The following is a 10,025-nucleotide window of genomic DNA, read 5'->3' on the forward strand; positions in this document are numbered from 1 at the left end:
GCAATTTGCAGTAAAGCTGCAGAATAATCACTTTTGAAATGGAAACCAATGGGATCCAAATTGGTTCTTCTGACTGTAAAACTGCTTGTAGGAGGATTTTTCATTCTCTAGTGACTTTGCATACTGGAGCTAATTAACATTTTAAAAGGTAATTAAATAAAAAAGTAATCTTCATGAATTCTAGTTATAGTAAACTCAAGTCATTTAACTCATGTAAGTAATCCTTGTTCAGGCGAATCGTTTCTGTGACCTCCCTGATACTCACAGGGGTAAGGATTGCTTTTGCGAATAGAGGTTGTGTAATGGGGTCCTAAACATGCATTAACAAGACCTTGTCTACATGTATACCTCAGTGTTGCAGGGCAGTAAAACCAAATGATACTTCTGCTTTTTCTGTGTAGTGTAAAATGGATCTCTGTAGCTCTGGTGAGACTATCCAGAGAAAGTGAACTTTGTGGTTCCTTTAAAAGGTTTCTGGTGGGAATCTAATGCTGTAACAACAGTATCCATGATAACAATTAATTAAATGCAATAAGGGAAGGTCAATAGATTGACAGTTTGTGCTGAGACCCCTAAAACTCCTCCACATGCAGTTTAGGGAGTTTACTTTAGAGGAAGTTTTGTCTCATTCCCTGGGTCAGACATCACCACTGGAGCTGCCTAAGCTACGCAGAAGTTGAGTAGTGAGAGCCTTACATCCCCATCTGGAGCTGAAGTGCCTTTGGTGCTTATCGGTGGGCACACTCCAAAACTGCCCAATGGACTGAAACACCATGTGGTCCGTAAAGGCAATCAGGGAACTGACTTAAAAACCCACACACCAGCTCCTAACCACGTTACAAATGCAAAGCCAGCCACAGGAGCAGGTCTTGAGTAGGCAGAGAAGAAAAGCAGCACTGGGAGTAGGGAAGCCATGTCCTCGTGGATTAATTCTGCAAGAAATACTGTCTGTTTGCTGCGTAATAGAAGTAAAGCTATTAAGCTCTTTGTCATGTTAGCAACAGTGAAGGCCCTGTCCCCTGTGAGGCATTAGTAAATGGGTAGGTTGAGGACTGATGATACAATGATGTGGCTGTTAGTCTGTAAATGCAGTTGAGATGACGTTAGAGAATGCCTTTGTCTTGTTTTGTTGCATCCCAGACTGACAGCTTGCTTCAGATTCACTTGCTGGGGAGGTAGATAGCGTATGTTGGGGCAGGGGGACTTTAAATCACTTTAGTTTGTAAATATTGGTTCTTCTTTCCATATTTTTATTCTCTAGTGGCAAATACCTCTTGCTGTCTTCACTGCAGTGTACATAGCTACCATATCAAAAAATGAAATAATAGAACTTTTACAGAGTGGATAACTACTACTGTATTAATGATAAATAGTATCTCTGATTACCTAGGAATCAGTTCTGTAAAAAGGAGCCTTGTTATCTTGTGGGTGGATTGCTGGAGTGAGTTGAACTGCCAGAATCAAGTTTAATTTCTGATTACTTCTTTTACCATCAGTACTATTAGATTATCTTTTTTCCTCCAGTGAATTGTAGAAGTAGCTAAAACAGTACCCTGAGATACCCAGTCGATTTCCCTCTTGCTAGGGGAGTTCAATTTGTGTCCCCTCTAATGCAAGTCCTCACTGAGGCAGACAAATATTAAAAAAAAGTATTGATTTAAATGCAAAGAAGACATATGTTTGAAGCCAGTTTAAGGCAATCTTGTAAAAAAACCCAGCAACACCACAAACTTCTTTTGTTCTGCACAACAATCAGATTCATCTCTTTAGAAATAAATGGTAAGTAGCGAGGATCAGGAGGAAGGGCTGTTTCAAGAATTTCTTTTTGTCCAGGAACAGTCACAGGCATCCAGGATCCTGTTTATTCATGCAGGGAATTCATGTAATGAAGCCTCTTAGTGATACTGAAGCACTGTTTTAGGATGACCTCCCTCCCTCCCTGCCTTCCTCCCTTCCAAAATGTTCTCTATTTATATTTTCTCTTTAAACGTGCACATTTTAAAAGGGAAGTGTAGGTGATTCTCTAATACATAGCTGTATGTCTAAATAGGTTAAAACTTAAGGCAAAAGAAGATGAACATTGATTAGAATCATCCATTTTATTTTAATGTTTAATAAACATTTGAGTTCCTAGTTAGTAGCAAATGCAGATGTTGAAAAGAAACCTAGCCATCAAGGTGTATAATATAAGCTCAGTGAAGACAAGATATTCCAACTTGGGCTAAACCTACTTATGCATTGTTGCTTTTGTGGTTATGTAGTTGCAAGTATACAAATATGTACATGAAACCTTACATTTTCTTACAATAGCTTTCAATCAAGCATTTCAGAAGGACTTCTATGAATAGCTTTTCATACCATTCTCTGTTTTTTTTTTGTCAACCAGTGATATCAAACCAGTAATGCTCAAAAAAATGATTGTTGTGATGGCTTCTAACTGTCCTAGTGTATCAGAGAAGGGAGAAATTTCAAAGCTGGCAACCTCAAAGACAGATTTGGTTGCAGCACTCCTAACCGTAAGACAAGCTTATCTAACCAAACCATCATGTGGGAGGAAGAAAGAAGTAGCTAGTGTATGAGCACTGCAGTAGTTATTAATTTACTTAATTTCCAAAATAACCTCGAGAAAAATCATAGAAGTATGGAGCTTGTGAATTAAATTCCTTTTGAACAAGCAAACAAAAAATAATCTACATGAGTTTGGAACATTTTATATTTAAAGTCTGCCATTCAGTCTTTCTGGAATCAAGCTTAGTTTTAATCTTGAGTGTTTGTACTCTGACTAGATTACAAATCATTCTCCATACATAGCCTAGTGTTAAAGAGACTCATTATCTCAGAGTGGATGATCTGAATTATTAGCCATTATGGTATTGTTTATGATTGATGCCTACGCTTATTGAGGAGTCTAGACTGCTATTTAACAAAGTATTCAAGGATTTTCTTGAAATCACATATATTTTGGTATTTTGCTGAGCCTGCCTACAGGAATTTCATGGGATTAAACTTCTGTCATTTCAGATGATTTTCTGGGAAAGTACAAGGATGCTGCATGTATAAGCTTGAGTTCTGGGAAAAAGAGAGGGAAACAAAATCCAGGTTAAAGAGGGAATGTCACCAACAGTTTTAGGGACTAGTGGTTTGGTTGCTTACTGAAAATTTGTATCAGTAGAGACACCTTCTTTACACAAACCACAGATGACTAGACTCACCAATGCACTGTATGGAAATATATGTCATGAACAGAGCATAAACTGCAGTTTGCGTTGTTGTAATCTATTTTCTTTCAGAATATGTTTTTGATGGTGCTTTATATCTCTCTCTATATGGCCATGTAAGTTTTCAGAGGAGAGAGACTAAGGCCCACGTTTCTGAAGCACTTTTAACCCAGATGAAAACAGTGCCTAAAAGATCTAATAGATTTCACTAGCTAAATCCCATTTTTAAAGTTTGTTTAGGGTTTACCTGCTCTACAGCTGCTGGTATTGCTGCCTGTCATATAGATATATGCAAAAGGGCTCTATCGTGGGACTGTGTTACACAGTGGTGTAACTGGAGTACTGCAGAGCTTAGCTGAAGGTGGGTGAATAGTTTCCCACAGCTGGGGAGTTTCTGCTGAGCTCAGCAGTTGCAGACCATTGTCACTAGCCAAGCTAGCTAGTTCAAAGGCAGTTCAGACACGTCAATGCAAACCACTTTCCCATGCTGGACTACTGCAGGTGGTGTTACAACTGCTTGGACTGTGTGCGTTTTCATTTCTTGGGCGTCATGGTTTAACCTGGCAGCCAGCAGCTAGCACCCGGCAGCCGCTCGCTCATTCCTCCCCTTCTCCCCCAGTGTGATGGGGAGCAGAGACGGACAAAAGGGGAAACTTGTGGGCTGAGATAAAGACAGTTTAAAAAGGCAACAAATGAAACACTAATACTAGCAATACTAGTAATACTAATGATAATAATTAACATGCAAATAAACAATACACAATACAGTTTTCTCAGCACCCGATGACCGATTCACAGTCAGTCCCCAAGCAGCGATCGCAGAACCTTCAACTCATGGATTTTTGAGAGTTTCACAAAACTCCTGAAAAAAACCCTGAACTCCTGGAAAAGTACACACTCCTGGACAGAAGAGGATCCAAACTCATGGAAATGAGAAAAGCAGATTCCTGCCCCTTCCTGGCCAACCCCCCTTTATAAACTGAGCATGAGGTCTATGGTATGGAATATTTCCACTCGCCAGCTTGGGCTAGCTGCCTGGCTGTGCTCCCTCCCAGCTCCTGCACATTATTCATTAGCTGAACAAGGGAGACTGGAAAAAGCCCTTGATTTCACAGCAACAACTGAAAACATCAATGTTATCAACACTCCTCTCATACTAAATCCAAAACACAGCAGCTACTGGGAGGAAAATTAACTCTATCCCAGCCAAAACCAGTACACTTGAGTACTTTAGTCTTCCCTTGTCAATAATTCAAGTCATTCCTCTGTTTCCACTACAGGAAATACAGACAGATGTTTATTTTAATCAATACAGCTTAGCAATGGGCTATGATTTTCAAGGGGATCAACAAGCATTAGTCACTGACCAGTGCCCTGCGTAGTTTGTCTTTGCTTTCTGACTCTGGTAAGGAAGATGTCAGAAGTGGTTGCTCTTATTGTTTGTCACTTTGTAAGTGGTGGATATAGGGTAGCATGTAGTCCTTTCAGACTTGCTATGAAATGCTTATAATACAAACACAGATTACAATTTAAGTATGAACTTTGCTTAAAATAAATTTAACAAGTATAAACTTACCTTACAATCAGTAGGCTTCTTGCTGGCAACAATCAGACTAATCACGTAATTTCTAGTAAGACAGTTGGTAGTGAGCACAGAGTATGTACAGAGCAAATTTTCTCTTTTCATTTTCTTTTTAATCAGTTGTCTGCTAAAAGCACTTTTCTTGGGTGGTGGTTAGTTACATGTGTTACTACATTAAATTTGGTAGCCTCCTTGGAGAACATCAGACTAATTAGAAACCCTGAGCTCTCACTTGTAATTTATAATCTGGCAACAGAATCAAAGAAATTAAAAAGGTATGAGGTGCAGACCTCTATGACACAGGCCAAGGCAGTACTTCTTTACAGAAAGGTCAATATTGTTGAGAGGCTGAGATATTATAGGTCTACCTAACCTGACACTCAAGTGTCAGTAACAGTAATGAGTTTCTTAGTCTGCACTCAGGAGAATCTAAAATTAACCTCATGTAATCTTCCAACTTGACCTCAATCACAGCAATTAATTAACAGGCACTGAAAGAACTTTAACAAAGGAGATGAGTGAAAGGACTCTGAAGGGAACGAGAAACACTTTTATTTTACATTTCAGTACATTCATTCTTTTTCCCAGTACTGTTTGGAAATGATATTTTTTGGTGAAATCCTGCGATAATACATTATTAAGACCAAATCTTTGACTTAATACAAAGTTAAGACCTGGACATTAGTGTGTAACAGTGTATCTCAATTATATGCTTTTCTAAGTCAATTTTATTTTTTGTAGAAAAAGATATGTCTGTACTTCTGGAGTCTACGAGGTGTCTGCTGAAACAAACACAAACACATGCACACTTGAAGGCAAACAGTGGCATCAGCTTTACTGTTACACCATGCTAAACTATGCCCGTTTAACAACAGAATCTTTCCTGAGTATAACTGTTGCTTGACTACAAGGCTCGCTCACTTACTGTTGTCTCTGCTTGAGAGACTGCCAGGCAACTTGCTTGTTAATTCTGACTGTGATGATGGTGTTTCTGATTGTCACCCTGCCACAAACGCAGCTAAGATCTGGAAATTCATCACGTGAGGACCAGAGACTAGTCAATGCAAAAAAGCCATAGGTTTTGCTTGGGACTGCTTGCTGGCCAAGGTACGGACCTCACAAAACAGAAGGGAAATTTTTGACAAAGTTGACAAAAATTTCACTGTCCTGGTTTTGGTTAAAACAGAACCGATTCTCTTTTAGTGAATCTTTCTTACAGCTGGCTTCTCTGCTGTCTAAGTCCAGACTATATCAGCCCTGTTATCCCAGCATCGAACCAACCAGGTGTGAAGTGACTCACCTTCATGATGGCTAAAATCTTTTTTTTTACCTCGCAACTCTTCCAGGGATAAGGAGTGGATAATTATCTCCATTTTCTGATGATGATGATGCGCCATCTCCCTGGTCTGGTTTTCCCTTGTATTTCCTCTTGGCCGCAGGGGCGACTGATACTGCTGGCACCTGAGTAATCACAGTACCTGCTGTGGGGGTGTGAATGGCCGCAGGGGCAGTCACCAAGGTTGGCGTAGCTGCAGTGCCAGTCATCAGGGTCAAAGCGCCTGCAGGGTCTGTCACTGGAGGTGGGGTGGCTGCAGGGGCTGTTGTAGGAAGCAGCAATGGCTGCAGCGCTGGTCTTGGAGGTTGCATTATCTGCGGTGGGGGAGGAAGTTGCATCAGCACACCTTGCCTTGGGGTACCTTGAAAAAGCTAAAATGATTCCATAGTGCTGCACAACGGTTTAATCTTACACAACACCTGAAAAACATTCAGGGAAGCCAAATATAGAAACGTGGTTTGATGGTCCCAAGAATATCCAAAATTCCCAAACTCTGGCAAAGTCAGGTTAGCATAACGAGAAAACGCACGATTTCTCAAATTGAAAGTATAAATACTAACAAAAGCCACAGAGTAACTTTGGAAGTATTCAAATGAAGTAGTTGGCACTGGTTCGGGTTTTGCACTTTTCATTTTGATCTCTTGATAAGGATAAGAGATCGGAATGATAATGGCCAGTCTTCTCACGGTATGGCTCAGTAATAAACCCCACAGCAAAACGCCTTTCCTCCTACACCTAAAATTCGTAAACCACACAAAAACAGTGGCAAGCGACCCAAACCGTACCAAGATACTTGGGTCTGAATGAAACTCTAAAGAGACATCACATAATATCGAGCTTAATGACAAGGCACTCGGCATCGTGAATGAAAGCTGCCTGTTTTAATTCCGAACTCCTTGAAACTCTCAAAGAAAAAACCTTATACTCTCTCAGCTGAGCCTGGGTCTCCTCCTGCTGAAGCCTGGATTTGAATTCAGACCCACTCTCAAGCCCTCAAGCCCCAAGTTGGGCGCCAATAAATCTGTCATGGTTTAGAGCAGGTCAGCAATAAGCAGAGTGGCAGACACTCTCTGTTAATCCCCGCCCCCCCACCAGAGGAAGGGAAAAAGGAGGAAAAGGGAGAGAGACTTATGAATTGAATATTAAAATAGCTTCACTAATACCACCAATACTACTACTACTAATAATAATAGTATGAGAAATAAAACAAAATAGGGTGCCGTCCCGCCAGTGGTTGCTGGGCAGCACCAGGCAGTCCCAGACTGGACTCGGCAGTAGACAGGAACTGGACTCAGGAATGCACGGATCAGGATCTGGATTGCAGGCAGGACAATGAGCAGGGTCCTCTTCAGCAGCTGGCCATGGATGAAGAAAACAAGACCCTCGTGATCCCCCAGCTTTAAACTGAGTGCTACATGCGTGGCATGGAATACCGCACTGGTCAGTGTGGGGTCACCTGTCTTCTGCCCCTCCCTGCAAGCGTGACACTTTACGGCTCCTCATTTGCAGGATCTAACAGGTCTGTCAGTGACCTTGGCTGCTACAGTAATAATTATAAACAAGGGCCTTTTTCTGCATTACTTTCCTACCGTTAGCGCAGTGTAGCTGTAAACATCAGGTGTTACCAGCTTTGGAGCAGACACTGTCTGTAAAATATGCAGCCAGCTTCAGAGAAATCCAGTTACTTAGCAGAACTCAGCTGTAAGGAAGATTCACTAAAAGAGAATCCATTCTGTTTTAACCACAACTAGGATATCCACTTTCTAACAAAAATATGTAATTCACTGTTGGAACTACAGATTGGACAGATTTCCTAATACAAAAATTTGGAATTTTTAAATGAAATCTAGTGTTTTCTGGATTTTCTATATTTCTGTTTTTCTGATATATGCTAATTTATTTTTTGAGTTTGCATTGTTTGCAAAGAATGAAAAAAATATTCCAATGAATTTTAAGTGCCTTTTTGGCTTAGAGATATTTTGACTTTCCAGCCTGACTTCCCTTTGAAATCTAGAAGATGTTAATTAGGTGGAAAAGTTGTTTTCTGCACAGAAATGCACAGACCCAAGAATCCATTAAGCACGAGGCAGGTCAGACCTATTCTCAAGATGTATAAATGAGTCTTGTCACCAGAGGGAGGAAATGAGAACTTGTTTTTTCACCTTGCTTGAGCCATGTCAAATTCAACAGGGAGTTGTGAGTATCAGTTTTTTTGTAATCATGCTCCGGTTCATTTATATAAACTGTACAAACTTGCTTCCGAAATCAAAGCTCAGATGGGTTTCTGCTTAAGAACAGTCAAACTTTTAGTCCATTTGAAGAGCTGCTGATCTTTGGGAATCAGTAGGCAGTCTTACCAGAACTTCACAAAATACAGTTTTCTCAATGCCATTTTTCACAGTTTAATTCTTATTGTTTCCTTGGCCAAATTTCAAAGCATAGTGACATTGCAAGTGAGTTTGAAACAATTACTAAATCTGAAGACTTGATGTTCCAGTATATGGAACTAGAGCACAATTTTGAAGGTGTTTTGTATTCAAGGTAATTTTTCCTCTCTTTGGATATTGAAATAATCGGAAATGTGCATTATTTATAGCTCAACACGTAGAGAGATGTCTGCAAGATCAACGTCTTATGTATGCTGTTTTCTCCAAGGTGGATCATCTATAAATAGTTATTATTTGCACTAGTTTATTCATTTCAAACACTTTGTCTACTGCAAGAATTAATATAATTAAATGTATACTGTGTATAAGAAACTTAGTGTATTTACAGGACATTCTTGGACTGTCTGGATGAACTAGAAAAGGGTATTTGTTCCCATTAATGTCAAAATTTTGTATCAAATCAATTTTTTTTAAAAAAAATGCGATATTTTGTTTGTATTTAGGGATTTTTGTTCCCTGTTTTTCTTTGTTATGCTTTTAAGTACATGTGTTTTGACAATACTGTTAATTATTTGAGAAATTGATGAAAACATAGATAAGAAATAGGAATACTGTACAAAATAGTTGGAAGGCACCACACATCCATTTGTTAGAAAGATTAAAGAAAATACGCCCTCAAGAAAAAAGGGACTCAAAATTTTTTTGAGGAAACATACTTTATCTTACAAATTTACAATTCAATGGAACAATCTGCTTGTATTCGAAGACCTGTATTGATGAAATTGATGCTGTGCTTCATGAAGAGTGTTCTTTACCTCTGTAAATATCTAGGATGTACATTGAGCTTGGGGGAATGAAACAAAGCAATTCAGATTCCTCGGTGTTGAGTCATTGGCATGCCTTAATGATGCCTTCTAGAGCATGACAGCCTCAAAGCAATGCAATAAAAAAGAAAATATTTCATTCTTTTGCTGGGGTTAACATTTCATGAATTAGAATTCTAGAATTGCTTATCAAAAAGAAAAAACTTTGATTACCAGAGGTAGATAATGCAGTATATTTCTGCCAGTGTGAATGTTACAGAGAGGGCAGCGATGATGAATCAACACATTTGTGTAAAAAAACTATTAAAAAAGCCTGAAGTGGAAGTGCTTCAGGTCCTGGGATTTTAGCTGGTAAATGGAAAACTCCTGACAGTTTTGTATTACATATTCTACAATGTTAAAATTAATCAAAAACATATTTTCTGTTCCAAGTAAAATTACATTTTAGGAGTATTGCTACTCTTCTGGTTCATTCTTTACTCTATGATTTAGCAGTGTCTTTAAGCTACCCTGTTTCCGTTAAGGCTTAGATATGACAGTGATCTTATTCACAGAATGCTGTAAGTGTGTTCCTGCATGCCCTCCCGTCTTACCAATGCAATTCATGCTGTACAGGTGATCTCACAGACAGGGCTCCTATTCTTGCGTTATTTCTGTTTGTGCAGTTGTGTGAGGGTG

Source organism: Opisthocomus hoazin, chromosome 1 (assembly GCF_030867145.1).
Source record: "Opisthocomus hoazin isolate bOpiHoa1 chromosome 1, bOpiHoa1.hap1, whole genome shotgun sequence".
In the NCBI taxonomy this organism is placed as follows: Eukaryota; Metazoa; Chordata; class Aves; order Opisthocomiformes; family Opisthocomidae; genus Opisthocomus; species Opisthocomus hoazin.